At 56.5% G+C, this 21,534-nt stretch overlaps 1 protein-coding gene and 1 long non-coding RNA gene across 11 annotated transcripts in view; one reads left to right on the top strand and one right to left on the bottom strand.

Annotated features, from left to right (window-relative positions):
• Nucleotides 1-21,534, top strand: part of Tns1 (tensin 1) — a 214,310-nt gene that overhangs the window by 65,440 nt on the left and 127,336 nt on the right. The window contains exon 1 of one of the 10 annotated variants that reach the window (XM_046439609.1): nt 16,435-16,743. The exons of 8 other annotated variants lie outside the window; for them this stretch is intronic. The gene's annotated coding sequence lies outside the window, so the exon portion shown is untranslated. Of the gene's footprint in view, nt 1-16,434; nt 16,744-17,092; nt 17,151-21,534 lie in introns of those variants that run through there. One more of the 10 variants, XM_058577444.1, reaches the window with a different exon arrangement.
• Nucleotides 13,799-17,372, bottom strand: LOC124089526 (uncharacterized). The gene is made up of 2 exons (XR_006850770.2): nt 16,922-17,372; nt 13,799-14,050 (listed from the first exon to the last, which is right to left on the bottom strand). It is a non-coding gene; the product is annotated as an uncharacterized LOC124089526 (long non-coding RNA).

Here is a 21,534-nt window from a genome sequence, read left to right as displayed (position 1 = left end):
ATCTTTGATGCACACCCTCTCTGAGTTTGGAGAAATCATCTGTGAGGTGGGGTAAACATGATTGTTTTTAAGGGGCGTTGGTGGGGGGGTCAGAAGGATTTGGATGCCTGCCTTTGAAGCCAGAGTAGGAATGCCCCTCCCTGGGGTGTGGCTTCAGGCACTTGCAGGACCCAGAAGGGACCCCCTAGTCTGCAGCATTCATTCCTTCTGGGGACACACCTGGGACACTTCCCTCCCAGGAGAGCCTAAGGTGGCTCCTCTCTGATCAGCTTGGAAGAGAGAGTCTGAGGGAACAAAGTAGTTGAGCACAGGGCCCTGCCCGGATGGAGGCTGCAGGGCAGGTGTCTGCGCACGTGCACATGTGTGTGCACTCATGTACACGTGTGTGAAATACTCCCTGGGTAGTAGCTGGAGGCGCAGAGAGACCCGGATCTGAAGCAGCAGGAGGACCAAAGCTACTGAGCAAGGCTCCCAAACTGGGCTGGGTGCCCTGTGGTTCTCCAGGCTCTGGGGAGGAGGGAGGTGCATGGAGATGCTTGGGGTTCCCAGGATTTGGGAAGGAGATGTGGAGGCCAAGGAGAAAGGGGCCTTCCTGTAAGGGAGGAACCCCGGGTCTATCCCAAGCCCCTCCTGTAGGGCCTTGCCACCCTCCAGCTCCCTGGGTTCAACAGTCCTTTCCATAAGGGGAAACTCGGGCCACAAGTTGGAGCGTTGGTACAGGGTGGTCACTGAGGCTATCCAGGTGGTTTTCTTGGTCTTTGTGGAGGACAACCTAGGGGCACAGGTGGAAACTGCAGCAGGAGGGAGTTGGGTCAGCTCCAAGGAGGTGCCTTCTTTTGGTGGGAAGACCAGAAGGAGGACCAGGAGGCTAAAGGAGCAGTCTAGACCCCCTTTTGTTTGGCTAGGGAGGGCAGAGCCTTCCTGTGCTGGCTGGCGCCGTGTGTCTGTGGGGGACAGGACCAGCCGGCTGCCAGGACCTGGAGGGAGAACCCTAGAGTTCCGGCCTGCCTTGCGCTGCCCTTGGGTAAAGCAGTGCACGCCCACTATGCCCCCTGAGACCCCATCTGTCTTCATGTCCCCTCCCTGGATCCTCCCCTGGGGCATCACCAGGAGATGGGGCTAGTGAGTGTCCTTGGGCAGCAGGCTTGACCACCTCTGCCTCGGTTTCCTCCTCTGTCACATGGGGATAATGGTGGGGTGGGCGGCCTGTTTCTGACCGGGGTGATGAGTGGGGGGCCTCCTTGCCTCCATCACCAAGAGAGGTGGTGGAGAACTGGCAGCGTCTCCTGGCCTGGCCCAGCGCAAGTTGAGGGCTGGGCAGCCCTGGCCCTGCCGAGTGCCCCTGCACCCGCCTCCCCGCCCAGCCGCTCCTCCCTCCCCTCACACCAAGGATGATGATAAACACTCTGCCAGCTCCAGTGGGGGCTGACCTCAGCCACCAGGCATCTCCCCTCACCCCCACTCCAGCCACAGGCCGCATTCCTGGGAGGAGGAGGCTGCCGCTGGACTCCCCACTCGGGCCCTCCACCCTCGGAGCGTTCAGCTGCCTCCAGGTCCAGACGCTGCTGCCCACCCTGCGGCTTCCTTCCAGCCAGTCATGAGACTCTGATAGCCAAGGACCCCAGCATGGATCGCGGATGGTCCAGTTCCTAGCAATAGTGGTAAAAACCAGACTACTGGTCATTTGGTAAGCAGTTAGGCACCAGGTTCCATGCTAAGCATCTGCATGGATTTTGTCAATAAAGTCTCAAAACACCTCACGAGGAAATTTATTCTTATTCTAGTTTTAGTAGGAAGAGGGAGCAAAGTGGGGTGGAAGGGCCAACCCAGGTTCAGAGAAGTCAAGTTGCTGGCTTGGTATCACACAGCACGGGACGGGCAGAGGCAGGACCCCGGTGATGCTCGGATCCGGATACCCCTCCTCTCCCACAGCACAGTACTGGGTTCCCCTTAGCCTGTCTCAGCCCAGAACTCAGGACCACAAGAATGGACGGCAGGACTTGTTTCAAGCCGGGCCCAGGTATCCCTGGGGCATCTGTGCTGTCGGGAATGATGGATGGAATCTCCTAGGTGCAGAGACCTTTGTAGAAAGTTCTGGGTCCCTCATCATTTGACCCCCAGTTTCCTGGGCCCGCAGGCTGCCCTCCTGGAAACACTGTCTGAACCCCTCAGTCTTCAGGCCTGTTTTTGGCTCTGCATCAACAGCGAACAGTCGTGGACCCTTTTGTAAAAGTTCCCCTGGGGCCTCCGCTTGAGAAATACGCCCCGTGCTGTGGATTGAACCTAGGGTGCCCTACCTCTGAGCTCTGTCCCCAGCCCTTTTTATTTTGTATTTACAGACAGAGTCTCGCTAAGTTGCCCAGGCGGGTCTTGATCTTGTGACCCTCCTGCCTTAGCTTCCTGAGCAGCTGGGGTTACAGGCCCCCTTGCCTGCCTTCTCTGTTTTATTAATCAAACACATGTTGACAACCAGAACTTCCAGGAGATGCGCAGCAGCCTGCGTTCCCATGCTGAGTTGGCATCAGTCCGGCCTGAAGCGCAGAAGTGTGATGTGAAATTTTGACCCAGGCTCCCAGCGTCCCCTTTCTGACTTCCAGTTCCCCTCCTGATCTAACTTCCATTCAACTTGCTGCCATCTTCCCCCAACCCCCATCTGTGTAATAAGGGTCCAGGTCCCCCAGACGACGAGGGGCAGTGGATGCAGGTTCCAGTCCTGCTCTGCCACCCGCTGGCTGGCCCAGGGGCCTGAGAAAGTCCTCCTCCGCCACTCCCCCTTCTGCACACGCTTCTCTAAGGCCTGCCTCTGAGGGCCCGGGCGGGCGGCTGGAGGTAACGGAAGCAGAGCCAGAGCCCTCTGGACGCTCAGTGGCACTTGTCATTATTCATTTCCTTTGTCACTTTCCATCCTGAGGTCCTCCCTCTGCTAGCCTGGCTCTTTCTGTGAAGGATGGCTCAGGCACAGCAGGGGGACTACATTTTAAGGATGCAGAGGAAGGTTTAGGCGGAGCATGTGTGAGTCCAGGTGGGACCGTCCTGTGGCAGCCCTTTCCCATGTCACCGGACCACTCTCCCTGTCTCACACTGTTACTCACTTCATGTGGTGAAACTTTTGCAAATATCAAAATAAAATCGTTGCCAGGCGTGGTGGCACATGCCTGCCATCCCAGTGACTCAGGAGGCCGAGGTGGGAGGATCACAAGTTTAAAGCCAGCCTCAGCAACTTAGAACCAGTCTGAAAATAAAAAGTGGAAAGGGCTGGGGATGTGGTGCAGTGGTAGAGCACCCGGGTTCAATCCCCCAGTACCAAAAAATAAATAGTAAATAAATAACACGGATCAATAAATAAAATGGTTGAGATGTGCATATTTCCCACTACAAACATCTTGCATATCCCACTTTAGGAAACACAGGATCCATGAACTTTTCCTTCCTGTTTTATTTTTTGGTGTGTGTGTGTGTGTGTGTGTGTGGCTCTTTTTTATGAGCTATTAAAAATAGATACACAAGTCACAAGAATAGTATAATGAACGCCTTGTGTCCATCCCCTGCTTCCACAACCGTCGACTCTTTGCTGATTTTATTTCATCTCTTTCCCTCCTTCCCCCGTTTATTTATTTTTATGCTGGAGTGTTTTTAAAGCAAATCCCAGACATTAGATCATTTCACTTTAAATACTTCAGTATGTGCCCTTAACAGATAAGGGCTTTTTATTTTGCTATTACGGTAATACCATTATCCCAGTTAGCATAATTAATAATAATTTCTGGAGATCAGCTACCACCCCATCTGGGTTCAATTTCCCCTGATTATCTCCAAAAAGTCTTGTTTCTGTTGGTTGGTTCGAGCTGGGCAGCTGGACCTGGGAGTGACGCTCCATTTAGCCTGTCTGTCGTGATAATAATCACGTATCGACATGTGTCACTGCCTCTGTCTTTTCACCCATTAACCGATGACATGTGATGATTTTTCCGATGGGTGTGCATTTCCTAATTTCTATCCTCTCTGCCACACACCTTCCCTCCACGCTCCCACCTGATGAAGTCCGGAGCCCCATGACTGGCCCTCTCTGGTCCCCAGCCTCTGGTCCTGGCCTTGACTGGTCCCGTCCAGAGACGATGGGAGGGGAGCGGCACTTTGGGGTGAGGCCTGGGGCTGGGGGGAGCTCCCTGGGTTGATTTCCAGGATGCTCATCTGATGAGCAGGGAGGTCCATGTAAGGCTGCCTGGACTTCTCAGAGCAGGGCCAGTGGGCAGGACCGGCCATGGGGTCACTTGGCTCTGGGAAACACAGCTGCCTCACGGGGGCGGGGGGCAGCTGGCCTGGGGTGACAGCGTGGGAACACGCCCCTCTCTTAGCTGGCTCTCCGCTGTGGCCAGCTCCCCTGTGCCCTGGGCTTTCATTGCTAGCCAAGGTCCTGCCTCTCCGGGGTGTCGGCCACTCAGGCTTGGGAGGCTGCTCTGACCCTCGCAGACCCCTCCCGGCTCCTTGGGGTTGGGAAAGTCACTCCCAGGGTCCCCAGCCCTGCTTCCTTCCTCTCCTCCCTTCGCTTAGGACGTCTCTCACCTCGGATCTGCTGGGTGCTGTGTTGGCATTTGGGGAATCTGAAGCCATGGGGCTGTGCTGGCCCTTTCCCACCTTGAGCTGGGAAGGGCTTCCTGGGCACCTTTGGGGACGTCACAGCTCCTCTCTGGTCATAGTGTTCTCATTTGAGAAGTGCCCAACATCTAGACCACACGGTTGCCCAGAGGGACATAGAGATTTGCTACACTCATGCTCACGTGTGAGTGTGTGCCCGCGCACTTGGACCTCAGAGCCACAACAGCCCTGCAACGCGGGTGGGGCTAACCTCTCTGTCCTCGTCCCTCTCTCTGCTTTCTGTGCCACTCAGGAAGCTGCAAGTTCATGTCATTCTCTGGGTCCTGCCTTGCTCCTGAGGTCCCAGTCCTCTGTGTGGACCCTTATCCCTAATATGCAAAGACCTCTCCCACTTGAGCCCACAGATGGAGAAGCCCCTTCCTCTATCCTCAGGTCCCCCAGGTTTCCTCCAGAGCCTCTGTGACTCAGGAGCTCATGTCCTCCTTTCCCCTGATCCAGGGACAACTCTCCCACCTCAAGACGGCTACAGAGGTCCCATAATGAGCTCCAAATGTCTGACACTTTGTGGGGTGTCACCCTTATGTGACTGTGTCGCTGAGACTCCCCAGGTCCTGAGCCTGTAATGAACACAAGGTTCCCCTCCCTCTGCAGGGGAAAGATCACGGTCCCTGATCTACCTGGGGCTGCGGAAAAGATGAGATTCCAAAAGTTGGCCAGGAGGGGGGATAATTTGAGGTCAGGGAAAGAGCCCTGGCTCCGTAGTTGGAAGACCTGGGCCGGAGTTCTGGACCCTTCCTTCCTGGCGTCACCAGGGTGTGGTGAGGACCTCGTGAGATGGGTGCCGAGCCCCCTGGCAGGAGGGGCTCCTGCAGCCTCCCTGCAGCCCTGGGCTCTGCCCGGGCAGTGACGCTGGGTGCCCGCAGCAGCGCTGGCTCAGCCCGGAGGGTGGGCGTCACGTGGAGGGGCAGAGTGCCTGGCCCTGGGCCGCTTCTCAGGGTGAGCCGACCTCTCTGCGTCCCTGTGTGGACGCCTCTGAGGGACAGCAGAGGCCTGGGGCCCTGGAGAGGGAGAAGCAGAGAAGGGAGAATGGCAGGCCCCGGGCCAAGGCGTCTGCTGGCGGCGCCTGCAGGACGGCGCTGCGGGTGGGTGGAATCCACAGGGGTGAGACACCCAGGCCGGAACGTGCCGAGGATGCTTGGGGCCGCTTATCTCGGCCAGGAATGCACTGTGGTATTATTAGCCGGCAGCCTTCTCGCCTTCGGAAGAACCTCGGGGGCATGTTGGACACCTGTCCAGCTCTGCCTGCCCAGACAGCCTGTGGTGCCTGCGCCCAGCCAGCGCCCATGGATGAAGCTCACGAGTGTGTCTGTGTGCGGGTGTGTGTGTGTGTGTGCATGTGCAGGCATGCTAGTGTGTCCCTGGTCTGTGTGCATGTGGGTATTTGCCTTGTGGAGGGGAGAGTGTCTGCCTGTGCGGGCCTGGGAGTGGTGACATGTGCCTGTAATCCCAGTGGTTCGGAGGCTGAGGTGGGAGGATCACAAGTTTGAGGCCAGCCTCAGCAACTTACTAAAGCCCTAAGCAACTGAGTGAAAGCCTGTCTCAAAATGAAAATATTAAAAGGACTGGGGATGTAGCTCTTTGGTAAAGCACTCCTGGGTTCAATCCCAATAATAATAATATTATAATAATAATAATAATTATTATTATTAATATTATAATAATAATATTTGGAACTTTATGCATGGGAACGTGTGTACAGCGGTGCATCTATTATCATGCCTGTGCGTACAGATGCATACACATGCAGGAGTTTAAGTGCACGTGCTGTGTGTAGCATGCGGATCCCTGTGCTTGTGTGGCCTGAGTGCATGTGTATGGTAAGCACATGGGTGGGTGGGTGGCTGTGTCTGTGTGCACCCCTGATTGGGGGAAGCAGGGCACCCCCAGGGGTCCTAAGTAACAGAGGGACGTAAAGGACCAAGGGAAGCAGAGGACCCCACTGAAGTTTGATGAGAGGTTGGGAGGCTAGACGGCAGGAGGAGGGGACAGCAGGCCTGGATGTGCGGGCAGGGGGGGGGCTGCTGGCCCTCTTGACCGCTGTCCTTGACCAGAGCCTCTAAGGCTGATGATAAAGAGCCCTGAGGTCAGACAGCCTGAGTCTAGGTCCTGACTGTCACTCACTAGCCTCATGGCCTCGGGCAAGTGCTGAGCCTCTCCAAGGCCCAGTTTCCTCCTCTCTGATGACTGGGAGAAAAAGAAAAGGCAGGGCCTGGAGCCCCCTCAAGCTCCATAATGATAACAGCAGCATCATTGGCATCATCACCGTCCCATCGAACTGCTGTATGGTCCCTGTGACTGCCCCGCACCTGTCTTGACAGTCCCTTTCTGGCCTTAATCCCTAGGCAGAATGGGGAACACCCAATTTGGAGCAATGAGATGGAGGCCAGAGAGGGCAAGACTGGCCCAGGGTCATCAGGGAGTCTGAGCAGAGGCTGAGAGCCCAGCCCTGGCCTCGGGCTTGGGGCAGCGGTGCCCTTCCAGGCTGGGGGAAGGAGGGCTTGCAGGCTGCCTCCCTGGGATGGCTGCAGTGGACAGTCTAGCACGTCCCAGCGCAGCCCAGCATGCAGGAAGCTCCTGGCTGTCACTGCTCCCCGAGACCCTCCTGCAAATCCCGACTCTTACGTGGAAAACAGAGCTGAAGCACAGCAGAGCGTCCCCGGAGGCAGGCCCCAGTGTCCGGGCTCCTTTGCTCAGTCCAGGCTACAGACCAGCCCCTCGCACCTGGCTGGACTCCACCAGCTCCTTCTTGGGTGCTGACTCTGGCCCGACCTGTGGAATTCCTAGGAAGCGCTGGGCCTGCTCAGAGGTGGCCCCTCTGCCCTCTCTGCCTTGCCAGCCCACCCCACAGCTCTGCCCTTGGTGGAGACCCAGGGCGTTCCTGGGGGAGTGGAGGTGGGAGCGGGCACTTGGCACGTGGGTGCATCGGGTGGGCAAAGGCAGGTGGAATCTGCCAGGATCCCTTGCCCCGGAGCCTGACCAGAGAAGGCTTGTTTTTCACCACCAACTACCCGGAAGGAGGAAAAAGACCAACAACAACAAAAACAACCACCAAACTTGTTTTTTCTTTTTCTCTCTTTCTTTTTTTTTCCTATTGAAATCTGCAGTTAATGGCTGGTTGGCTGTACATTATTAAACAGGCAGCTGGAGATTTGCCAGGGTAGATTGCCTGCGCCAAGACTCACAGCCCGAACACAATGTTCTAAGAAAACAGTCACCCTCGGGGTCCCTGGGGACGAGCGCCCGAGGAGGGCTGCAGCTGTGGCCCCTTGTGTGCCCACTCCTCCTGCCCCAGCCTCCGCTCTGGTCCTGTTGTGGACGTCAGGGCTGCGCTGTACCTGGTGCCCGAGCACCTTCATCCAGGCCCCGTGGGTCCCTTACCACCCCAGGGGCCTGGGACACACTACCATCCTCTTGGGCCTTAGGAACCGAGGCAGGGTCCTGCTTCCAACCCTGGGTGGATCAGGTGGGTGCCCCTCTCCTAGGAACCAGCATAGCGCAGGGGCCTGAGTCCTGGGCTGGGAGCTGGGGACCTGCTCTGGGCTTGATGCCATTGAGCTCCTCCCCATGGTGACCCTGGGACTCTACTTGTCCTTCCCCGGCCCCATTTTCTAGCTGAGAGTCCGGAATTTGGGCACCACCAGGACGGACCACTGGTGGCAGTCTGCAGGGCCAGCTGCATGTCAGGGGAGGGGTGTCAGTTTGGGGACTGGGTTCTAATGACCCCTCGAACCTCCTAGAGATGAAATGGCAGAGCAGCTGAGAGATCAAATCCTTTCACCACTACTTGTTCTCTGTCTTGTTATTATCGACTAGGGGCAAGTGGCCTCACCTCTCATGTCCCTCAACTGTACAAAGCAGGGCTAGAATAGCGTCCACGCCCTGTGCGGTGGTGGGGGAAATGGACGACCGCAGGGCTCATAAGAGGGCCTGGCGCGCGTTCAGCGCACATTAGCTGTTGGATCTGAGTGATCCCTCGTCGGCGCTCTCTCCTCTCCCTTCACGTAACTCGGTGCTATTTGTGAGTTGGTTTTCTGTGTGTGGGTTTCTTCAGCGTCGTCCTCTTCTGGACCACGTGCTCCTTGAAGGCAGAAGCTAGTCCTGACTTGGCTCCTGTTCACCAGCTGGGCCACCCAGGGCCCGGCCTGCTGCAGACCCTGAGAGCCTGGGCAGAATGAATGAATGAATGAATGAACGAATGAATGAATGAGGGTCAGCTGGAAACAGCTCCGAACCACAGAGACACCTGAGCAGTGGGGTGTGGAAGGATCCAGAAGCCGGGAACCACTGGGGACGCCCACCCTGTGACGCCACCTCTCTGGCACGTGGAGCATACGTGGGTGGTTTTTGATAAAGCTTTGAATGGATTTGTTCTCCAAAGTAGGAGTGAGGACCCCAGAAAGCAGGTTTGCACCCCCGGGTGGAAGCTACTTGTTGGAGGGAGTGGGCTCTGAGGGCCTGGGTGAACCTGCAGGCCCAGGGAGAGCTGGGCATTGACCACGTCCTGGCACGGCCCTGCGGCTCTCCCGCCTTGATGCTGCTGCCTCGGTCAGGAGAGGGGCAACAATCGCAGCGATGCCTCTGGACTTCACTTTCTCATCTTTAAAGTGGGGTGAATGGTGGTCGATAGCATAGGATTGCCAGGAGGATTAGAAGGATGGATGCCACCAAGTTCTAATGCCCGGCACCTGGAAGAGCTCAATAAATTTGAGCACTTATTAAACAGGGACAAGGACATATAGGGATGTGAGAAATGAACTGGGACTCTGGGATGGCTGTGGTGATGGCATCTTTGAAGAAGGAGAATGTGGAGACAGCTCCCGCTTATGGGAGGTTGCTGTGGGCCAGACCCTGCACTCAATGCTCTGAGCAGTTAAGTAACTTGCCAGAGGCCACACAGCCAGTGAGTAGGGTAGCCTGGCTTCAGACATGGTTTGTACAACTCCAGTCCTGGATTCTTTGCCCTCTACTCCTGAGCCTCTGTAGGAGGGGGCCAGGTTTCTCTGTCTGATTTTTATGCCCCAGGAGGGATAGCACTGCATTTTGAGGTGAATCCAAATGATTACTGTTATTTATAGGGGTGGAACAGGAGTCTCCAGCTGCCGCAGCCCAAAAGTGCTGTCCAGTTCAAACTGCTGTGGAGAGGGTGAGGGAGGAGTTGGAGGGAACTGTCCCCATCTTGTCACCACGAAGAACACGGCAAGGAGAAGGGTCCTAAGAGAACACCGGAGGAGTGAGGGGGGACGGAAGAACAGGGTCAGGGACACAGGGCCAGGCTGAGGAGGGTGGGAGAGGAAGGCCATGGGGCGATGATGGGCAGGGGGAGGCAGAGCAGGGAGGGGCACCTGGGCCAGGGTGCCCAGCCGACTACTGGGCAGTGGCAAATCAGGGGAGGGCTGGGTGGTGGGAGGGTCCCTTGTCCAGTGGTCGGGTCTGCCTGGGACAGCATGTGTGAACCCACATTCAATCACCAGCCCGGCCCCCTCCCCTTCCCCGGCCCACAGCCAGCTTGGCAAACGGTCAGCCCTCGCGGGGTGGCCAGCACGCTCCCCACTGGCCAGGCCCATGAGACTGGCCCTGTCTGAATACTGTCCGATCTCTAGAGGCTGCTCCTGGCCCTTGGCCTCTTGGCCCTTCCAAGATGAGTGGGAATGGTCGCAGGCTCCCAGGAGTTCACGCACAAAGGGGCAGCAGGACACGGAGGGCTGGGCGGAGCAGTTTTTCCTGCTCACCTTCCAAGACAGTTTTTCTAGAATTTTAATGATGCCTGTTGTGTCTTTTCTTTATCATCTGAGATCAAATTTGAGTCCTTTATTTTTTAGCCTTTTTTTATGCTTTTATTCATCAAATATTTATTTTCTCCTGATGTCCTCCTCTGGATGTGCTTTGGTTTATGGGGTATAGAGAACCCATCCTTTCTGATGGTATCTGAGCAGCATGGAGTAGAGTGGAATTTCACCTCCTGTGGTCTAGATTATATATTGCTATGAACATAACCCAAAGTACCTGTGCCATTTGGGGGCAGCCATATTCTATTGTTAGCTAAACTGAATTTCTGTTTCCACTAAATCTTAGAACTTTCCCTGAATGAACTATTATTAATTCATGCTTCTTATGACATGTGAACTGTAGGTTAGGAGGTTACTCCAAGAGGAATGGTCCCTGGCTAATTGCAGCTCATGTATAAAGTCAGCTTTGCATTTTGCGTTGGTTGGGTCTTAACCTCGTCTTCCTCTCCGGGTGCTCCCTAAGCCTCCTCTCTTCATCTTCACCCACATTACTGATAACTAGGTTGAACAAGCCGGGGCAGAGGACAGAGCCCTTTGGCAGTCAGGAAGTTGACAGTGATCTATTAATCAACACCCCCTTGCTTGCTGGCTAGGAATCCACTCAGCTTTCTATCTTGTCTCCAAGAATTTCATCATGGAGCCTGCCAACGCCTTCTTGAAACCCAGATAAGCTGGGTCTGGGGGATTCCCCGACGCTCAGTCTAGGAACCTCCTCGTACGGGGTGGAGGGTGGATGTGGCCCTGTGGGGGGGGGGGATCTTGGGCTCACTGGAAGGATCCAGGCTGAAGCTGGTGGTCTTTGTGGGAAAGGCAGGGAGGGGCGGCCCAAGAGGAGTCCTGGTCTGGAGGCAGCTGAGTCCCCAGGGTCCTTCCAGCTTTGAAACTGAGCTTCTGGGGCAGGCGAGGGATCTGTGTCCTGTGACCTGACATCAGGAGCGACTTTCTGCCAAGGACCAATGTCTACCTAGAAATGTGTTCCTGGGAATCTCCAAGGAAACCTGGAGATGACAAGAGGCTGTCAGGTGAGGAACTGAAGCCAGGAGGGCCTGAGTCTGCCCTGCCGTCATGAAGGCCTGGCTCCTGATCCAGGGCTCTGGGGCTGGACTCCGGTGTCACCTCCTGGCTGGAGACAGGCAGGGTCAGGGGCGGGAGGGTGCTGAGCGCACCCAGGGAGAAGCTGCTGGTGGCAGCTTCCCTGATACTCCCCTGTGCTGCCATCCTCTGCCCTCTGGAATGTGGAAGACCCAGCCTTTCTCCCTCCCTGGGGGAGCATGCCCAGTTCTGTATGCTGAGAGATTATGCAAATACATGCAGATGAGATGCAAATAAAGGATGGGGGTCTTCATCTGATGATAAATAGGTGAGACTCAGGAGGGAGAGAGGGGCTCTCAGGTCACAGTGTGGGTGTGGCTTCTGCGGTCAGTTCTGGAGGGAGCCCTAGGAAGGGGACTTTTAAGGGGTGACCCTGAGATGGAAACAACCTGGTGGACAGCCTAAGCTCATCCCTAACTGCAGGGGGACAGGTGTAGGTAGAAGGGGAGGGGTCAACTCAAATGCACAGACATGGACCAATGCCAGGTGACCCTGGGAGCCCGGCCTCTAGCCAGCTCTGTGTTGGGCGCAGCAGGATTCAGAACCCAGAATAACTCCTTTTCCCAGGGCTATCATGTGGCCCCTCCCCTTGGGACCTGGGCATGTGGCCCTGTCCTCTCTATGATGGAGAGGGAAGAAGGGTTGGAGGGGTAGCTCCAGAAACTAGAACCCACCCCCAAGGCTGTCATCTCCATCACTGGGAGGTCAGGGAAGCTGGGCCTCCCTGCAGGGCACTGAGGTCTGACCCTGTGAGCACAGGGTCACCTGACATGGCACCCTCCAGAGGGAGAGCTGGGAACCAGAATTCGGGTTGTGTCCGGGCTTGAGTTGGAAGATTTGGATCCAAACTCCCTTTGTCAGCTGCTCTGCGATTGGACTTCACTGCTCTGAGGTGCCCCTAGGCTAGAATCATGGCCACTTCCCAGTTCCTCATGGGACTTGCATGGAAATACGCTCTGGAAAGGTTGGGTGCAGGGTGGGCACTCAGGGAGGGGCAGTTGAAGCCAGCTCGGGTGGATCCAGGACTCCTGTCCTGTCCCCAACCACCGAGGCAGCCGGGCGGAGATCTCAACTTCACTCTTGCCTTTGTTTCTGCCTCTCTGTGCTCTCTGTCCCCTTCTCTGTTATGCCCCCACCTCTGCAATGAAGTGCCTAACTCAGCACCTGGCCCCGACACACACCATTCATTCCCCTGCTCTTCTCAATGGCCTCTCTGTGGCTCCGTGGTGCTACCTCCCCACCCCCAGCTCCATCCTCTCTCCTCCTGGGCCTCTGGTTCTGACCCCTTCTTTGTGCCGTCCTTCTGCTCCTGCCTTTCCTGTCGTCTGTCTGTGCAACCTCCCTCTGTCTTCAGCTAACAAGCCACCACTGAGCCCTGCTAGGAGCCAGGCACGGCCATCTCCTCTTGGTTCCTGGTCCCCTCACCTCTTGCTGCCACCCCCTCTCCCTGCCCGACCCTTGCCCTCTGCCTCCCGTCCCCCCTTCCCCCAGCTCCACCGGGCACCCACATGGGCATTATTCAGTTGTATGAGAATCCCTGGGGCTGCCCCTGAATGGACCACAGCTGGAACCAGATGTGCAGTCCTGCACTCGGGGATGCGAGGGAGGGAGGGAGGGAGGTGGGAAAGGGCCCGGCTGGTGTGAGGGGTGCGGATGGGAAGTGCTGGAGTCCCCCTCAGAGCCCCGGAGGAGGGGAGGCTGGTCTGGAGAAGGAAGAGGAGAGCAAGCTTCTTTAGAAAGCAGTCCTCAGTGTGTGTGTGCGCTCATGAGTGTTCACACCTGAGTGTGCACACAGAGCCAGGTGGCGATGGGCTGTGGGACAGCCCGGGAATAAGGAGGAAAGTGCTCTTTTTCTCTGAAGTCCTCTTGGTGTGGCTTGTCAGGAACTGCTGAGTTCTTGGTTCTGTACAGGCTGGAAAAGAGGGGGTGATGTTGGGGTGGATAGTGTGACCTCTAAAGGCTCCTGAGGGCAGCTGGAGGAGGAGGAGGAGGAGGAGGAGGAGGAGGAGGAGGAGGAGGAGGAGGAGGCTTCTTCTCAGGGCTCCTGAGATCTGTCACTGACCTGGGAGAGGTCGGATGCTTCTGGGATGTTCCTGTATCACTTTGATGGTTCTCATCCTAGCAAGGTCAGTTTTTGTTCTTGTTGTTTTGCCTGCAATTATATGACTTCAAAGATAAATGTCTGGTGTAGCCTTGTGCAATAAGAAGCATTTGAAAATGCTCTTTTATCCAGTTATTAACCAATCATTGCCTGACCATTCCTCCACCATCATTCATTCATAATTTATTGAGCATCTAGTACATTTCCACCTTATTATGTTAGGTGCTGATGAGAAGGAAAGGGGAAAGAAAGGCATGAACAAACTTCTCATTGCTCAACAAGTGGGAGGTGCAGAAGTGCACGCAGCCGACTGTACATCCCAGCCTGGTGAAGGAGCTGGGGTGCCAGGGGCAGTGCCAACCAAGTGGTGCAGTTGGAGAAGGCTCTCTGCAGGACACGGCTTTGGAATGGAGCCCTGGATGAGAAAGGCATAGAGGTCAAAGTTAAGGGATGGGGGAGAGAAGTTTCCAGAGGGGCTGTCCCAGAGCTCCTGGAATGCTCTGTGTGTAGCTGAGACTGGATGTCGTGGGCTGGGGGAGCCATGGATAATATGGGTGTGGATGGGAAGGGAGGGATGGGGAGGGTGGATCATTCTGCTGTTCTGGGGACCTGACAGTGGGTGGGACTCCAGTGTTAGAGTTCACAGCCCCCATCCACCTCTTAGGGGACCGAGAGTGAAATTGACACAGAATGCACCACGCCCTCACTTGACCAGGGCTGCTGACCAAGCCTGGGAGGGGCCCTTAGTCAGTGGGGGTGGGGGTAGGGGATGAGTAGGATGTGACTAGTAGGTGTCACCTTGGCCCCAGAGTTGGGGCCAGTGAGTGGGAGGCTGGTTTGGGCTGGTCAGCGCGGCAGGGAGCACCCAGCTAGATGACCCTGCAGTCCATCCTTCTTGACTTTTACCATCTCTGAGCAACATCCACACTCTCCAAGACGGGGGCTGCTGTCTAGGCTGTAGGTTCTGAGAGGCTGGAATTTGGGGATCTGGGAACCCAAACTCTTCTTCTCCTTGGGATGGGATGAGGTCATCTTGCTATCGAGTAGGGGGAGGTGGGAAGGGCTGAGGAAAGGGGATGATGTCCCTCTTTCTGCCCTTCCCACATGTAAGTCCTCTCCCTGTCCATCCCCAGGAGCTTGTTTTCACTGATTGGGGGCAGGGAAGCCCTCCAGAGTGCTGAAAATCTCCCTGTGGTTCTGGCCCCAGATGCCCCAAATATTGTCCTTCCTTTGGGTTCCCCTGTCATTTTACTCCTGGGGAAAACTGAAGCCTGGATCCTGGGGAAGGTTTGGCTGGATTAATAAAGTTAGTGATGGCTGGCTGGGTGGTGCTCACTGTAATCCTAGCAACTCTGGAGGCTGAGGCAGGAGGATCAACAAGTTTGAGGCCAGCCTGGGTAACTGGGCAAGACCTTGTCTCAAAAGTAAAATAAAAATGGCTGAGGATATAGTTCAGGGACAGAGCAACCCTGAGTTTAATCCCTAGTACCATAAATAAATAAATAAAAGGAGTAGAATAAATAAAATTAGTGAGTGTTAGAACTGGAAAAGATCTTAGGCACCTTTGGATCCAAACTTGATGTCCAGCAGGGGATATTGAGGTTCAGAGATGTAGGTCCCTGGTCCACAGGCCCCAGCCAGCCTGCTCAAGTTGGAGTTCCTTTCTTAACCACCCTTTCAGCCTTCAACAAGTCCTCTGGCCACTCTCACATCACCTTCTTCAGTTAGGACAACCAGAATGACTCAAAGATGAATCAAGAGTCCTGGCAGACTATTGGTGAGCAGCAAATGCCATTCCCCTTCCTTTCAAGAGATTCCCATCAGCTTCTTCGTGACATTTGTAAGATGCCCCCAAGTTTTTCAATTAGCTTTCACCTTGTTATTTTTAATTGCAAAATATTTCACATGTGTAGAAAGTTGAAATGATGATAGCCGTCTGGATTCTAACACTTTGGTATACAGTTGGCCCTCCAGAGCCCTGGATTCTGCATTGGTGTAGAAAGCATTCAGAAAAAAAAAAAAAGTGATTGTCTTGAACATGGACAAACTTTCTTCTTGTTATTGTCCATTAAATAACTACAGCACTACAGCTATTTAGCCAGTATTTACTCTGTACCAGGTGATGTAGGCATTCTAGCGGTGATTTGAAGTATACTGAGGATGTGTGCAGGTTTCTGCAAATACTGTCCTACTTTATAGAATGGATTTGAGCACCCCAAGTTTCGGTATCCTGGGGGTCCTGCAACCAGTACTCCAAGGATACCCTGGGACAATGGCTTTTCCATCAGTCCATCTTACATTTTTTGATGCATTTCAAAGAGAGTTGAAGTTGAAGCATGCATTTCATTAACTAGAACTCAGTTCAAATCTGTCCCACACTTGACAGATCAAAAAAAAAAAAAAAAAAAAAAACCGAAAAGCAGGTCCAGAAGGGCGATTCCTGGTGTCTGGTCACAAAAGCCTTGGAAATACCACAAAGCTGAGTCCTGTCCAAAAGTTGAAGGTTGCTTCGTTGTCGTCACCAGCTCCGGCCCTTCACCCCTCTGGCCTTTCTCTATCGGTGACTGTCCCACGGGATCTTGGATCTCTTGGCGTCCTGATTCCTTCCTGCCCCCTTCCGCAACCCTGTCCCCTAAGTCCTCAGACCCCTCCCCCAGCCCCCTAGGAAGCCGCTAGACCGAGGGCCAAAGGAGGTCAACTTCCAGCCCCAGGTGTCAGCGCCCCGCCCGAGCCTGGCCGCAGCCGGGTGCAGCGGCGCCCGCGGAGCGCGGCAGGGGTTAAAGGAGGCGCGGCCGTGGCGGGGGGCAGCCGCGCGGGCTCCGGGAAGGAGGCGGTGCGCGTCGCCGCCGGGGAGGGAGCCCGGCCCGCGGCGCCCTCCGCTGCTCAGTTGCTCCGGGCCGTGGCCTCGGGACCAGTGCGGCTGCCACCAACCCGCTCCCTCCTGGACACCAAGCGCACTCACCACCACCCACCGCCTTCCTTTCGGCAACCAGCTTCTTGCCAGCCAGCTGCCACCCGCCGCTGCCACCCGCCGCTGCCCACCGCCCCTGTCCTGCCCGTCCCTTGGCCCAGACCCCCGCTCCACCCAGTGGCGCCTCTGCCGGAAAGGTGAGTGTGAGTGTGCGTGTGTTTGTGTGTGTGTGTGAAGGGGGATGGAGCTGGCCAGCACTGCTGGCACGTCGCATCGATGCTGTCAAGACCACCAATCAGGAAGTAAACTAGGGGAAGGTGGGGTCAGCCCCACCCTGTCACATGTCCCTGGGCTAGGTTAGCCCCTGGCGCTCACCTGTCAGCCTGCTGTCTTCAGACGTTCCCCGGCTCTGGCAGGGATGGCTGGGGTGGGGCCACCCCTACACGCGCCAGAGTGGCCTTGCCTGCTGGGGAAGTTGCTGGTGTCGTGGGCTGCTTAAGACAGAGGCCCAGGACTTGTGACGGACAGTTGACAGAGTGGGGTCGGCAGGAGGTTGGGCTTCTCTTCTGCTCCCTGCCTGCCCAGGTGGAGGAGCCCAGGAGGGGTGTGAGTCTCTTTTCCTCTTCGTTTCTTTCCCTGTCACCCTGGAACTACTTTGGGGACTTTTCTCCTCTTTGGGGCTCTCTTTGCTCCCAGAGGGCTGACCAAGGCTGCAGGGAATGGGTTGGCAGGTCGGAAGAGTTAGTGAAAAGCTCTTTTCCCCAGCCCCCTCCCCTCTACATGGGTCTGGTGCACCTTTGCCCATGGGCACAGCCTGGCATGAGTGCCCCGGCCGCCCTCCCCCAGCCAGCAGGCTCACTCCCTCCTCACCCCTCTGGGAAGAAATGGCTAATCCAGGTGGTTAATGAACAGACATGGGCAGCTGCCTTCCACCCCTCCCCCACCCCTCTTCTGACTCCGATGCCCTGACCAGCGCCCCTTCCCCAGTGGGAGAAGCTGTACAGGGGCTGATCTCAGCAGACCCCACCCCACCGCCGCCCGCCCCGCCCCACCAGGGGCCAGGGCCAGGACTACCTGCCCAGATGTTTTTAGACTGGCCTCTGTAGAAGAGGAAATTGGGAAGGGACGGCTGAAGGGGTCAGAGAGAAGCCTGCTGGGCTCTCAGCTGGGCTGCCAGCAGGGGGGTGATAGAGCTAGGGGACAGGATGGGTGCTGCCTGGGGAGGGTAGGAAGGCAACTGTGGGGTAAGAATAGGAGCAGGGACTAGGGTTCCAGAGTCCTTGGGGACACGGGCTTCTCTTCTGTTTGGGGACTTTTGCCTCTTGTGTTTTGGGGAAGCCCCAGCAGCGGTTCAGCAGAGCAGAGGTGGAATGGGAGGGCCTGGGGGGAAGCACTTTTTCCCCTTCCTGAAGCTGCCTAGAGTGGGGTGGGGACCATTGTGGCTCAGACTTGGCCTTAAGTCACTCCTACCCTTGCCAGATGGCGGCCACTCCTGTCTCCCCAACCCCACCTCTCCCCTAGGACCTCAAAGCCCTCTGCCCTGACACCTCTGGCCAGGGTCCGGTGAGGAACCCTAAATAGGATCAGTGTTGGGGATCCCAACTTGGGGTTGGCTATGGAGGAAGGGCAGGGAGATGAGAGAAGTGGGCTGGGTACTCAGCTGGTCCCTCAGGGCCAGCAGAGCTGGGGTGGGGAGCCGAGACTTGGATCAGGTACTGAGGAGTCTTGGTATAGTCCAGGAATCTCCAAACCCCTGACTTTTCTTCCCCATCCCTCATCCCAAACTTCTTCATGCTTTACCTCCCTCAGAGCAGAAATGTAGGATGTCCCACTGGGGTGGCAGTGCCCAGGATGTGTAAACCTGGCTTTCTGGTGGTCCAGTGGAGTGGGCTGGGCTGGGCTGGGTGCGTACCACACAAGGGAAGGAGCTACCATTCTGAGACATCTGGTTGGCATGGATGGACTGTGGCCAAGGCCTTGGAGTTTGGGAGCCCCCAGTGTCCTGTTTCTCCTAACCTAGGAGCGGGAAGCAAGAAGGGGAGAGTAGATTTTTGTTTGGTTGAAGGAATGGGGGGTGGGGGCCCAAAGGTGGAAATAGGGCTTAGTTTAAAGAAGAGTTTCCAGTGGCTCTGGATGGGGGGATGCCTTGTAAGGTAGTGAGCGTCCTGTCCCGGGGGCAGTGCAGACAGCGGCTGGACAGCAGCTTGGAAGGATTCCTGAGCTGGGATGTGGTCAGAGGCATGACCTTTCAGGTCTCCTGGGATGCTGAGGTCCTGGGATTCTTGGAGTCAGGGAATTCTCTGACACCAGCATGGGGACCAGGAAGCTGTGGCCTCTGGCCTGGGGTGTGGGCACAGACACACAGGGGCCCTCTCTCTGCCAGCACTTAGGGAACAGAGAGACTGAAGCTTCTCCCTTACCCCCTTGCCCTGTGCCAGTCCCTGGCACCCATCCCTCAGCTGCCCACCAGGTCTGCCTCCAGCTGTTTCCTGCTGAGTTCTGAGGTCTTCCGATTCTGTGCGCCTTGCTCTGTTGGTTAACTCCTCGAGGGCTGGACTGGTTCCATGGACTGTGGGACACAGGGTGGCGTGGAAGGAACAGACCTCACCCCCAACCCCTGCCAACAGTGTCTGTGGACAGGGGGGAGTCCCAAGGCCTGCCTAGAGGTGGTAGGCAAAGGAGTAATGCCAGGGTCCCAGGGGCAGGTCTCAGCCGAGCCTCAGTTTCTACACTGGTAAATTCTGCAGGGTTTCGGGACAGCTTGAAGTGGTTTGTGCAATAGTGTGTGTAGCGGGAGGGGGCACAAGCCAAGGGCACTGTTCTCAAGGGCCTCTTGGGAGGGGTGTGGGAGGAGTGGGTCACCTCCCACCAGGCCTCTCTCCAAACCTGTTTTCCTGTAGTGGACAGCGAGAGGAGAGGCGAGGGGTGGGGTGCGGTGGAGCTTTCTCCAAGTCCACTGTAGGGAGCTGGGGCGTTCCGCTCTGCAGTGTCCAGGTGGCTTCCCAGGTGGGCTTGGGACCCTCCCTGGGCTCCATCCTTCCTACCCTGGCCTGTCTCTCCCACGGTCTCTGCTCTGTGGGTGCTCTCTGATCCCTGTCTCCTGAGGATGAGGGAGTAAGAGTCCCAGGTCACCCCAGCCAACCTCCTGCTCCTCTCCCACTGGTGGGTCCCTCTGAGGAGAAAGTCTTTCCTGGTGCCTCTGCAAGTCTCTTTGACCCCAGAAAGGGAAACCGAGGCCCAGCTGGGGGATGTGTTTGGGGGTGAAGGACCGAAAAGACAGGAAGCTCTCCCCGTTCCCGGGCTCCGAAGAAAGTGAAATCAGAGGGGTGTGATTCTGGGGGAGGGAGAAGATGGTTTTTGGAGACTGGGGAGGGACTGGCCTTTACTTTGTCCCCGTGCTGTCCTTTTGTGGCCTCTGGCTTGGTGGCTCCCTGGCCGGCTGGCTCTTAGCTTTCCAGACTATTAGGCATGCAGAGGTGTGGGCACAAGCCAGCTGGAACGAGAGTGGTGGGGGGCGGGGCTGCCAGCCCTGCAGCGTTGCCCACCTCCCTGGGTGCCCCTGCCCCTTATGCAAGGTCACACCCAGCCCTCACCTCTTTCCTTCTCTCAAACTTCCTGAAGCACTTTCCCATCCCTGAAGGGAGGACTCCTACTTGTCCCCACCTTGGTTTCCCTGGGGGAGGGTGACTGGGTTCCGTGGTGTTGGAGTGGTGTGCGGTGGGTGGCAGGTGGTCTGGAGCCAGTTTCTGGGCTGCCTCCTTCGGGTCTCCTGGGAGCTGTGATCCTGCCTTTTTAGGGCTGCAATCCCGGAGCTCAGGCCTGGGCTTGGGAGGCAGGAGGGACAGGCCCACAGGGCTGGGTCCTGGGGAACTGATGGAGGGCCACAGAGCGCCTGAGTGGAATCTTCACCTTTGCTATAGAGAGGGTCCCAGTCCTGGGTCCCACTCCCCGTCAGCTCCCTGGACCTCGGAGTGTCCTGTGTGCTTGCCTGTCCTCTAGATGATTGCTGCCTCCCTGCGGGCAGGCCAGGCCTTTGCCCTCCCTGGAGGAGTGCTGCCAACTGAGGCCAGAGGCTGAGGCTTGGGACAGGCCTGCTGGGGACCTGTCAGTCTGGAACCAGGGCTGTGTTCATGGGCCCAAGGCTGAGAGGGCCCGTCCTGAGCCAGCCTGCGGGGCCCATCTCCTGACAACTCCATCGACTGGTTGTGTGGTCTTGGCGAGTGACTGACCCTCCCCAGGCCTCACTTTCCTCCCTGTGAAATGGGATGATAGTTGCTACTTCATGGGGTGGTCATGAAGGCCAAGTGAGTTAGCGCACTTGGATCAGTGCCTGGCGTATAGTAAGTGCCCCATCAATGGTAGTAACCGTTATCACAGGTGGTGGCGGTCTTCCCGCCTCTGGGGGCCTGTTTCCCTAGCATCCTGCTTGTTTCTTCCCTGAGGTGGGGAGAATTGGGGGTCTGAAGCGTGGAGGAGAGAGTGGCCTGGCTTTCCCCAAAGAGGTCCTACAATCAGCCCAGAGCAGAGTGTTCCTTTCCGGTACCCTGTTTCTCTCTTTTTCCCCTCTGCAACTACAACTAGGGGGCAGGCGGAGCTGAGGGGACCTCTGGAGGCCTCCTTTCCCCAGGGAGCCTCCGCAGATCTGTGTTTATGGAGGAGTCTGAGAAAGCTGCCATCTCTGTAAACAAGACACATTATTATAAACCAGCCCTGCTGGGTCCCAGCCCACCCCTTCCTGGGGGTCATTGAATCGGAGCTCGGCAGAGACCTGGCCTCCAGGCAGGCTAGCCTTGACCGTGGGCTACACTCATAGGGGTGGCATCTACATTTTAAAGTAAGACCTAAACAGTGGCTGTTGTATCTTAAACCTTCCCTGAAATCTAGCCTGCGTTCCTCATGCTGCAACTTTGCTTCAGTTCCTTCTTCCTGAGTGCTCTATAAGCCCAGAGCTTGGAAGCCAGGCAGGGTAGGGAGTGCTCCACGCCCTG

This window comes from Marmota monax, unplaced genomic scaffold, assembly GCF_021218885.2.
Source record: "Marmota monax isolate L192 unplaced genomic scaffold, Marmota_monax_Labrador192_F-V1.1 WCK01_AAM20220418_F8-fsc00041, whole genome shotgun sequence".
NCBI classification, from domain to species: Eukaryota; Metazoa; Chordata; class Mammalia; order Rodentia; family Sciuridae; genus Marmota; species Marmota monax.
Note: the sequence above shows the minus strand (reverse complement) of the source record. Positions and strands in the feature narration are given on the sequence as shown.